The sequence below is a fragment of the Carassius auratus genome, unplaced genomic scaffold (assembly GCF_003368295.1).
Source record: "Carassius auratus strain Wakin unplaced genomic scaffold, ASM336829v1 scaf_tig00216436, whole genome shotgun sequence".
Lineage (NCBI taxonomy): Eukaryota > Metazoa > Chordata > Actinopteri > Cypriniformes > Cyprinidae > Carassius > Carassius auratus.
The window spans coordinates 30,059-42,705 of NW_020528571.1; the positions used below are offsets into that span (position 1 = coordinate 30,059).

The 12,647-nt window shown below is 38.8% G+C and overlaps 1 protein-coding gene across 3 annotated transcripts in view; it reads right to left on the bottom strand.

Annotated features, from left to right (window-relative positions):
- LOC113098169 (B-cell CLL/lymphoma 9 protein-like) overlaps positions 1–11,228 on the bottom strand; it is a 37,978-nt gene extending 26,750 nt beyond the window's left edge. For 2 of the 3 annotated variants that reach the window (XM_026263122.1, XM_026263118.1), the window contains exons 1-3: positions 11,080–11,228; positions 8,872–9,020; positions 821–919 (exon numbers count right to left, since the gene is read on the bottom strand). The gene's annotated coding sequence lies outside the window, so the exon portion shown is untranslated. The remainder of the gene's footprint in view (positions 1–820; positions 920–8,871; positions 9,021–11,079) is intronic. The other variant, XM_026263120.1, reaches the window with a different exon arrangement.
- Positions 11,229–12,647: the final 1,419 nt, after the last annotated feature.

Consider the following 12,647-nt stretch of genomic DNA (forward strand, 5'->3'; position numbering starts at 1 on the left):
CTAAATGCACACTGCACTCTTGGCTGAGTATGTTCCTTTGTTCAGTGGAGTGTCTGTGTCTGTCTAGTAAAAGTGAGCTCTCCTGATCTGAGACCACCGCTGGCATGGATCAACACTCGCTCCTGTGTGTATGTGTGTGTCTGCAGTAGAAGGCTCTCCTGCTTGGCTACCAGAGTTGGCATGGTGTTCCCACTCCCTAAATGCAAGACTAAACTCCTGTTTCTGTGTGTGCTGTTGGCATAGTGCTGCAGGCTTCTACAGGCCACCAAAGGCCTGGCGCCATGGTGACATGATGTCAGACGACCAGCTGGTAAGAAGAGTGATGTGCACTGGCACGTAAGTGTGTGCACGTGCATGCATGCATGCATTCACACACAACCGGAGAAAATAAGCATGCTCTCACACACACACACGCAAAACATGAGCATAAATGTACAGAGCACCACTATACACTGTAAAAATCTAAATATCAGTCGGTTGCCTGAACAATTAGTCAACTAACCAGTAAAACTGGCTATTTGCATAAGACATTCAAAACACAAAAAGTGCAACAGAACAGAAGAAACAAGAAGAAAACGTAAAAAAATATATATATATCATTAAAACGAACATTTATCTGAACATCATCTCTTGACCCGTAACAAAGAGAGTATAGACTACGTCACATTAACAACCAAAACACTCTCATAATTTGCTATTCGGTTTCATATAGATCCAGATTTTCAGGACACACTGGGAAAAACACAGACAGACGTCCAACAAAATGACTGTTAAATTCGGGTCCATTTAGCAGGCTGGCACACAAACCCCCCACACACACTTCTGAACTGGCACACAGATGCTCTGGCCCGAACTGCTCTTGGCTTGGTGGGTGCAAGCTGGCACAGCTGGACCGCTCCATATCCCACAGAGGTTGAAACTGTGAACACACACACCATAAATGATACAGCTTTAGGTCAGCAGTGCCCCCCACCAGTACCATATCATTACAAGAGGACAGAAAAAAAGACAGATCAGTCTTGTTAGCACATGAGATTATTTCTTAAGGAGAAAATGAGAAGGGAAGCCATGACAAATCTTCAATAACACCTTTCCTCAGTAGACTCAAGTGCAGTCGATACAGTAAGCATAGTGTCAGAACTGTGATGTAACTGATGGCTCACTGCATCAACAGTGAAAGTACAAGGAAGTAAAATTGTGAGAACGGTCTGTTTAATTATTGACAACATCAACCGACCGGAAAAAATATATTCTTTACATACTTCTATAACCACACCTGAGGACACTGTTTAGATGTTTTATTTCTGCCTTAAGCCCGGGACAAACCAAGCCGACGATCGACACTTTGCCATCGTCGGGTCGTCCGCGAGCGGCGGTCTGGCTAGTTTGTTTGGTGTGTTCCACTCGCTGGCTCTCGTCAGGCTCACATCAGTGGCAGTTTGCCCAATTCAACATGTTGAATCGGCGTCGGGGACGTCGGGGAGAATGAGACCTCTGATTGGATGTTCAGTTTAGCGAACGAGTCAGTGCAGAGAATTAAAGCAAACAACAGAGAAAACAAGTGTGTGAATGAAGGCGGTACAGACAGAAGGTTGTTTAAATGTTACGTGATCTTTCCCAATTGTTCTAATACGCGAATGTTATAATAACAACATGAGCCGCTTAAAATGATTAAAGTTATTAATGAAAAGTGAAAGTGAAAGTGAAGTGACATTCAGCCAAGTATGGTGACCCATACTCAGAATTTGTGCTCTGCATTTAACCCATCCGAAGTGCACACACACAGAGCAGTGAACACACACACACACTGTGAACACACACCTGGAGCAGTGGGGAGCCATTTATGCTGCGGCGCCCAGGGAGCAGTTGGGGGTTCGATGCCTTGCTCAAGGGCACCTAAGTCGTGGTATTGAAGGTGGAGAGAGAACTGTTAATGCACTCCCCCCACCCACAATTCCTGCCGGCCCGAGACTAGAACTCACAACCCTTCAATTGGGAGTCCAACCCTCTAACCATTAGGCCACGACTTCCCCTATGTTACTGATATTCAAAATGCTAAGCAAGCGCTGCTTTGTTTACATTTCGTATATCTGCGTTTATCTCGTATTTCATTCTTTCGGTTTCTCCTATTGAATGACGAATATATATTATTAACAGCAGCTGATATGAACAGCTCGTTCCTCTCAGGCATGCACAGAACACACACGTGTTAGTTTGCCGTCGGTGAGGTGTGTTCCAGCACAGCTTTTTGGTTCGACGCGAGGCAACAACACCATCGGCTTTTGTCAACGCTAGTTCTTTGAAGTCAGCTTGGTGTGTCGCAGCCTTTAGAACATTTGTCAACCAAACTGAATCAAGCATTCAACAGCCCTGTGGTATAAAGGAAAACGTTAAAGAGAAGTTTTAAGCTGTGACCAACACATTTGATGTGTCCAAAATCGTTTACCCTTTAAAACTTACTCCTGACTATAAAAAAAAGTAATGTTCTAGATCAGAGGTTGTGTTTGACCAGGGTAGATTTCTGTGAACCAGGACTGGGCACATCTTTCTCAATAGTAAGAATATGTACAGTATGAGTGAAATTTGGATGTACGATATCTGCCATGTTGCCATCATCACGAGATCTACCAGTGTCAGCTGTTTCGCTACTCACAACTCCTCTCTCTTGGCTTCATGGGAATCCTGGGCTAGAATCAATCAACTGCTTAAAGGGATAGTTCCCCAAAAATGAAAATTCTGTCATTAATTACTTACCCTCATGTCGTTCCAAACCCATAAGACCTTTGTTCATCTTTGGAACACAAATTAAGATATTTTTGAGGAAATCGAAAAGCTTTCTGACCCTGTATAGTCAACAATGCAACTGACACGTTCAAGGCCCAGAAAGGTAGTAAGGACATGGTTAAAACAGTCCATGTGACATTCGTGGTTCAACTGTAATTTTACGGGTTTTATCAAATGACACAATTTTCATTTTTGGGTGATTTATCACTTTAAGATTCCCATCCCTACTTTTATAACGGTCCGCTTGCCACTCAAAATTACATGGTGAATGAGTAAGCCAAGACAGACAAGATGGTTGGGGGCTTTGTCTACATGACTCAATATTACTCCACAGTCCCACTGTGCAGTAGCTTGAACAATATTACAATACAAAAACAAACACCATCTGTACGGAAGGTAAAGGAGCATCCCTGATCCTAATACCTAATTCCAAAAATAAGCTTGGAAGAATAGCAAGTGCACTAAGATTAGCAGAGCAGTATGGTTTCGCGCAGAGATTAAAAAGAGTCTTTTTAGTAAAAGCTGCTCTGGATGACAGCTGTGAGGGTGGACAGATGGTGCACTGGCCTGTAGGGGAGAAGCCAGCGAGACTGTGTCAGGACAGGGTTACTTGGTCACCAGTGAGAAACCATGAGACCAAAAAGCTCATTTCTGCAGCAAAGCACCCAGCGGCCATGATTAGCATTTAATGACGCTTGCATATTGAGAGCGCTACACTCTCAGATGAATATGGTTACGAATACTGCTAGCCAGCAAAAAAGCCTAAAAAGTAGAGATTGCTGATGCAAATACGGTTACAACTACCGTTGGCTAAATATTTGCTTTATTTTTTTATGTATACTGCCAAGAAAAGTAGAATAAAAATAATACTAATACAAATATGTCAAAAAAGCATCACTTTAGGGTTTTGTTATGTATCACTATGAAATACCATTATAAACTGACAATTGTACATAATGACTAAGCGCAAAAAATATTTCTAGGATGTGTCTAAATTTCATACTGGTATAAAAAGCTTTTCAGTTAAAAGATTTGATCATATATGTGCACTTTACCACTGTATAAATGTGGTTAGCAGGAGGTAGAAGCTTCTGCTCTCTTCTTTCGCTTGAGGCTACAATTTGGCTAACAGAGTTGGTGAACTGCAGGTCGATTTAATGCTGCTAGATTCTGTCTGAGAACAGACAATGTTTACACTATTACACAACACTCAACTTCTAATCTGCAAATTTAAACTACAAATTCAATTTCAGGGCATTTTCTGTAATGTTTAATAGACATACTCCCCAACACTAACAGCAAACCAACTTTAATAAGGTCAAATGAAAAGACTGAAGAAAATCACTCTCACAAAACCATACTATGGCACAAAGAGGATATCGGGCATTATTTAAATATGGTACTGAATGATTACTGCATTCATATATCTTGTTTTTTACGTCCCCGTTTAAAAATGAATAGCTAAAAATAAAAAATAGCTGGTCTTAAGTTGGTCTACTAGCCTGGTCAGCTGGTTTAGCAAGCTTGTTTTAGAGGGTTTATGAGCAGTTTTTTTATTTAGCTGGTCAGACTGGGAGACCAGCTTCACCAGATATACCAACCACATCCATCTAAAATCTTTTAACTTTTTTTTTCAGTAGGGATAGTACTGCAAAGAATAATACAAAAAGAACAAACCAACCAGCAAAAATAATACTATACTGCATTTTGGTAACACTATGAGGTAAACAAACACAATGCAAACACAGGTGTAGGCTTCTGTTTTTTCTAACACAAACTGAACTAGATTACAATGAGTTCAATCTTTGCCAGTCTACAAGATGGAATGCATTTTAGGCCCAGTTTACAACTTCAGTCTCAGGTGATCTGATTACAAGAGGTCAGAGTCAGACCTATACATAAAATGCATTCAGAAAGATTTGTGATCAAACTGTAGTGGGAGGATAGTCCACATACCATTTACACCATGCATCCTGATGCAAAACTGCCTACTCCTCTGTCAATCGACCATTGCACTCATCTGTCAATCAAGCAATGGTTTTAAATTTTGCTATTTGTGTGCAACTTAAATAGAGGTCTATCAATGTCCAAATATCAGTGCTGAACCCTAAAGTTGACTTTTTTTAAATGCATGTTACTAATCTAATTGTGAATGATTCATCCATACATGTTTGAATAACTGAGCTCTTAATTTGTAATCAATTCTAAAAATCACAGACTTCACTCCAGTGACATGCCGGGCTTGTACAATCATTTAATCTGCTCAGACTCCACCCCCTTTTTCAATCTAACATAAGCTTCTATTGACATTGGTCTCCATCCAATATAACCAAGTACCTGCCCTACTTTACTCCCGTTTCACACAGATGTACATCACAATACATAAAAAAGATCTGCCTCTACTTCCATTACATCACATCTTTAAAAGGCCAATTATAATGCAAGCTTGTAATGACTTATATTTTCAAACATAAGAAAATAAATCTAGTTAGCTCTATGCGACAAGCAAACACAGTCTAAACATTTACACATGCAAATCCTAGTTTTCCAGGAGAAACCAGCTCTTTTTAAACAAGCATCCTGCTTGTTTGCTTCAACTTTATGCAAAACAAGCATTTGGAATTTCGGTCAAAACTTTTCCAATGAACTCGATGGTATATCAGATTAACCTACAGGTTAAACTGCGACCATTATAAACTTTAAAAAATAATAATAACCTTTTAGAAGTTCGGCAGTGATAAATGACACTCATAATTTAGTGAGGTAACCCTGGCAACAAGACAACCAATAAAGAAAAGTATGACCAGCTCCGGTTAAAGGGCAGGATTTCCGCTGTGGCCAGTGGGGTTTATAAAATCCTCCTGCACATTTATCAAAATCACCTTTAATTATGAACTGCAAAGGAAATGCAAACCACAAACTAACATACACAGACCTGAAAGAGGGGATGGTACTAATCAAAGAGCACACAAACAAACGGGCAAGTCATCGCAAAGAATTCACACAAAACCCATTTCACAGACAAACAAGAACTATAAACTCTTCTCACCATACTGGTTCCAGACATACAGTGACAACATTCAGCTCAACGCACACACATTAAAGAGCATTTCATTAGCACTGAGAAGGACAGGCGTAAAGGCTGTACCCATGATTACAGGTTGGCAATTGGTGTGTAGGTGTCTGACGCTGTACACGGACAACTCAACTTTCAGGATCATCATTCAGTCACACAAAAACTTTAACAGTTCTTTGCCATCAAAAATACACAAACCTCATTCAACACTGCCAGACAATAACATTCCTATATTCTAATTAGTAGTCTAGAAACACTTCATACTTCAAACACAGATGTTCACATCCAGACAATCATCAGCATTCACTCATATACTCACAAGTCAAGTACTTGCATTTAAATTTGCTCAGTTTACTTGTCAACTCACTCAAATGCTAACACTGTGAAACAAAGTAGGCCTATTTGCATTTAAATGCATTGCCATACCAGACATAGATTCAAAAAACAGCTGCAACAAATTATTTTGATAATCGATTAATCAAACTATTATTAGAATGACTAATCGACTTGATTATTTCACAGATTAATAAATAGGCTTTTGATTTTTGCAATAAGTTAATATATTAAATTAAATATTTTCTAACTAATAAAAAAAAAACTTGAGTTTTTGAACCACACTGGTCAATACATTATTGCAGGCTCTTACATTAGGCTAGATCATATGAATATTTGACAATAAAAAATGTGTCACCATCATCTATAATGACTAATTCAGCCCTTATTCAAACAAACACAATAAATATAAACATTTTATACATTTCAATTTAGAAAAAAAAGACTACATTCTATATAAAACTCTATAAAAGATTATTTAAAGGGATAGTTCACCAAAAAAAAAAATTCTGTCATTTTCTCACTCTCATGTTATTCCAAACAATTAAGACCCTCATTCATCTTAGGAACACAAATAAAGATATTTGATGAAATCCGAAAGCTCTCTGACCCTCCACAGACAGCAGGGGAACTACCAGAAACAAAGCACAGAAATGTAGAAAGGACATCATTGAAACAGTCCATATGACATCAGGGGTTCAACTGTAATTTTAGGAAGCTATGAGATAATTTTGTTTGTTTGCTAAGAAAACAAAAACAATGGCTTTATTCAACAACTCTTGTCCTCATCCCATATGCAGCGGCGTTCTACCATTCTGGAGAGTATCATTATGACACGAATGCGCTTGCTTACGATTTATGTTAATAAACATGCGTGTTACGTAATGCAGCAGCACAATGCACATGTATTGTATACATGAATCAGAAACAAGCACTTGCATCCTGATGCACTCCACAATAGTTATTTTATGTTTTGTTTGCACACAAAATAGTATTCTTGTAGCTTCATAACATTCAGGTTGAACCACTGATGTCACATGGACTATTTCATCGATGACCTTGCTACGTTTCTGTGCCTTGACCATGGTAGTTACCTTGCTGTCTATGGGAGGGTTGGAGAGCTCTCAGATTTCATCAAAAATATCTTAATTTGTATTCTAAAGATGAACGAAGGTCTTATGGGTGTAAAACGACATGAGGGTGAGTAATTAATGACAATTTTCATTTTTGGGTGAACAATCCTTTTAAATGTACTATGCAATAAAAACTTGGGTTTTTCTTGGGTCCATCTTACAAAATTTGTAAAAAGTTTGTCTCATGAGATTAACAATTGGGCAGACCAGAAACATACATTTCACAGACAACATGGATTTTTTTTTTTTTTTTTTGGGGGGTCCTTCACACTCCAATGTCTCAGTCTAGTTTGGTCTATACTGAAATAATGTATTTATTATTAAAATGGCTTTTTTTTTTATATGACCTTATATGACCTTCTTTTTCCAGTGGGACACAGAGGATATTTATCCAAATGTCTTTGCTGCTCTTTTAATTATAAATAAAAAAGTGCTGGAAGATAATCAATGAAAATTATAAATTGTATGGGTAAAAGAATCGTTTAAAACAACAAAAAAAAACTTGTTTCACTTACACATCAAAGTTTTGATTATTTCTGAGACTTCGCCTTTTTAAAACCAACATAAGACTAATAAGTTTATTCATGCATCACAAACACAATTCAAAGTAAATGGCTACAGTTATTGTTGGCCAAAGGAAGGTTGCTAGCATCAGTCACCTTTGGGCATTCCACAACTACAGCCAAGCCTGTGATACAGAATACCAGCAAAATCTGCCAAATATGAGAGTGGAACAGACACTGAAAGAGCAAGACACCAAAATTGCATCAGAAGAAACAATCAAATCGTTGTTTCCCATAAACTTTCTCTCAAAATCGCTTTCAGTAATTGACATGTTTAAATGCAGCGGATAAATTCCATAGGTGCTTTGTAACATCTATACAGCGAAAGAAATTCAAGGTGCCTGTGTCTTATTAGACTTAGGGGTGTACTTACACTTTAATGCAACCATGCCTAGTGTGAGTACAGTCTTAAATTATACTTTCATAAAAATAAAAATACAGAAAATGGAGTGATGTTTGCCTAAGCAAAGCTCAACAACACAATGCTAGGGTGTGTTTTTTTTTTTTTTTTTACATGTTGCTACATGGACTGGATTTTTACACATTTATGCACCAGCAGGAAATCCACAGTTTTACTTAAATGAATAGTTAGTTCAACAATGAAAACTGTGTCATCATATCATATATTATGGGTAAATTTTTAAGAATTTACTTGTCATTCTCTTCCATGCAATAGCAATTGATTGAGCATGGTTTTTAAGCTTCACCAAGAATGCAAATGCACTAAATCTCTTGAAGCCGACTTTAACAGCACTATACTTTTAAGTGAATATTTTGCATGAATTTGTTGAGCTGGTACACAAAACCGTGCTGAGCAATTCATTCATAAAATAGATTCACTAATAGAACTAGCAGTGAATAACGACTTCAACTTTGGTTTGTCTGACACAAAAAATAAATAAATAAGAATTGGAATATAGATCCTACATTTCAGATCTGTGTAAAACAAGACAGTGCGTGAATTGCACTATAGTTAACTTACCTTGAACACCCCTCAGGTTTCAGAGTCTCCCGTTCTTCCTCATCTGAAGCCCATGCAAATAATTTCCACTGTAAATAGCGTGATAAAGCGCCTCTTCTCCCGTAGATTAAACCAGTGAGCTCAGAAGATCACAGACTCTATCCGAACACCTGTGGAGAAGAAAAGAAGTTCAGAGGCAGACCACAAACATACACATAGCCACAGAAGATCTGAAGATTGCACCAGTAGATGCTTGACGATGGTAGAGGCTGTTTGTATGGTTTTTCTAATTTGAGCATTTATTCTTAGACGCCAAGTAGAATTGTTTGCACTGAGATTATGTGCAAGTCATAAAAGTGATGATGAGATTCCATGGAAAGTGCAGGAACGAGGGCAAAAACAGGAAGCTATTTTTGTAAGCGAGGTTCCAAATAATGCCAATGCACTTCAGTTCAACATCATTCGGCGGCAAGAAACTAAGATTCAATAAAGAAAAACCTATCACAGTATGCAGTAGTTCAGACAATTTGGTATTGGGCTTCTCTTTATTGCACAGTGACTTGGAACATTATTGATGAATGCTGTGGCGAGGTGAAGCCAAACGAATACAACGCTGGCTGCCAGAAGAAATCCAAGAAACATAAGAAACCCCCACCCCCCTTCCAATCATTGAAACAAACTTCACATGCTAATTCTTGACCAAACCAAACCTACGGCAGCAATTACATGACTCACTTTGTGGATAGGTACAACAAGAATTCCATTCTCCAAAACACACACTCTACTCTAATAGTTAAAAGAATGGAGGAAGATTTCCCTCAGGTCTCATATATGCTGTAGTCTACAAGACTGACAAAGTACATTCAAGCTTCAGAACAGAGGAAAACAAGGATTACATTAGCACACTGTAATATTTCTTTAGCGATTTTAAATAAAAAAAGACCATCCAAAGTGGTGCTTAGACTCCCAACACACAGTTAAGTTAGAAGAGTTTATTTCTTAACCTGAACAAAACGCTTCTGTATCTTAAAGGTCAATCCTTAACAAGAAAAACACTGTAATTTGTTACCCCTTAATAGCATACAGTCGTACACAATCTGAGCACTTACTCCTGCCTAAAAAACAAATATGATGCTAATAATAATAAACAATTCCTCATTAATATTTAAATTGCAGTCTTAAGCCAAAGTCTCACAACACTACAGACAAGACCAGTCTTTAATGTTCATACATAATGAACTAAAAGTCACTAAAGTTCAAACTAGGGTAACCAAAGGTTGTAACACCTATAAATAAAGCATTCAAAGTTACATATGCTTGGGCAAACCACACCCAGCAAACATGGGTTTCCTTTTTAATAATATCTCAAATATGCAAAGCATGAGAGTTACTTGACTGTGACAACCTTATCTAAACTGCACACAATTCAAGCACCAAAACTTCCCAAGGTCCAACACATTTTGACTGTCCTTCTGAAGAAGTTGTTGTTCAAAAGCACCTTGGCTGCTTGTGTTTTTGCTCATTTGTTAAACACCCTGCTGTGTGCAGGCCTGGCCTCTCTCGAGTGACCCAACATAGATACCTGCACACAGAGGAAACTAATAAACAAAACACCATTTATATCTGTAGTCGAGTCCAGTATCACGTTCAGCTGGGCATACGGTTTCAAAAACGAGGGTTTTAGCAACAATGTAAGTAAAGCAAATGGGGCTTGATGTAACAATGGAGAGCTGTAAAAACACGCAGCGGCGGCCTCACGAACTTCCTTGTAACCTGCTGGATTCTCTGAAGAGGACGAACAAAAAACGAGGAAAGTTGTGGAAGTAAAGACGTTTACGAGTTAAACGGAAAGGTTTAAAGTCTATAAGGACGGTGCATACGGAAATAAGTGTTTTTTAAATTAACAGTTGAGCTCTGTAGCGATTAAAAGTAGGTATGAGAAAGGGAAAACCGCGGGGTGGGAAAACAAGCTTCCTTTAGCATCTCCAGCCATAATGGCATTTGCAAGAAACCTACGTGCCTTCATATGAATGCATGTTGATTAAGAAAAAATATATATAACAGTCAAATTACATTAAGAGCACTTGGATTATTTATTAGTGACGTTTAAAAGCATTAATCCGAGATAAGTCATTATTTGGGGTTTCCCCAAGTAATTTATAATTCAATAGGGAGCCAGGCCAATCGAGCATGGAAGATAAGTATGAACGAAAGCAAAACAAATCTTACCCATGTTGAGCACGGCAACAGCAAATACTCCACATAAAGCTCTTTGCCCATTGCAATTGCTAACAATAAATCAGGGCTCCGCCAATTCCATTCCCAATGGGGAAAAAAGTGAAGTTATTCCACAAGCTAGTGCAATCCCCTCATTATAATCCTAGAGGTATCCCATTTTCCAAAGGAAAAAATCAAGAGCATGGATGCCTGAGTCTTCTCGCTAACAAAGGGCAACGACAATCCTAGGTAAAACTCTAAGAATCGGTGTAGGGAAAAATCTCAGCTCCGGACTACAAATGGCCAAACGGCGGATCCAAGACGTCCCAAACTTGTGCAGCCCTTTTTTTCTCTCTCTCTCTCTCTCTCAAAGAAGTTGTTCCTGTTTTCGCTAAAGCTTGGGGGAGGGGAGCAGTTTTATCAAGCTCCTGGCCAAAGAGAGAGAGAGCGAGACAGCTTAAAATCCTGCAGGCTCTTGTGTGTTAGAGAGCCACAAGAATAACGCTTTAAATCAAGTCTGCAGTGTATTAGTAGAGCGAGTGATATGCGTTAAAATAGCAGTGGATCAAATAATAACCTCGGTTGGCTGCAGCGACACAAAGATCTCTTCTGAGAACCAACGCCAGTCCTTATAGACAATATATATTCCTTCCTATATTACTCGACATTATATGTTTTAGATAAGAAAGGATTCGCTATTTCCTTTATCCTTTGGACTGCTCCTCATTTACAGTGGTTGGGAAAAGCCGCTATATTTTAATGGTGAAAAGTGTGCTGTTGGAAAACACAGAGGGGTGTCCGATTCCGCGCGACGGGGCTTCGCGAGCGTTTTCCGTCTCTCCAAAACGTGCTAGTCGCAGCCTTTCCTTATGAAACCAGAGTGATTAAAATAGCTCACGGCACTAACATGGCTTCCCCCATCAAAGATGAGCGAGTGCTGCTGATGTGTGCTCGCCTCCCCCCCTCTTTGATCCGGCCGGATGGTTCAGTCCATATTGTAATAAGTAGCAATTCTAGGTCAGGTTGACTCGCCATTGAATATAGTGAGGGACGGCGGAGATCAATTCGAGCGACTCTGCACTGAATCCAGACGACATTCTTTGTTATTCAAATGTGGGTAATGGCTAATCAAAGCCAGGAAGAGCTCAGTGGTGTAGCAAGGACGTGTTGAATCCTGGTGTACAGCTGTTTTGTTGAGACTGATACATTATTGTGAGGTAAGAGAAGGTGTCAACAAATTATAATCACATTCCTACCATTTAAGAGATGTCAGATGATATATAAAAATGAATCTGTGAAAACACTGTCTGCGTTACATTTACAAATCAAAATACATAAATTATTACAATTCTAATTATTAATACACAACAAGGAAAAGAGCTTCTACATTTAAGCTTCTATGTCCTTTCGCTCTGAGCGGGTTTCTCTCTATATTGTGTTATGGGCGACACAATATAGAGAGAAACCCGCTCAGAGCGAAAGTAGAGGAGCAAAACCCACCAACAATTCAAACCAGCTCACCCAACTTCTGTTTACAGTGTTTATGTGAATTAATTGACAAAAGTCATCCAGTCGTTACA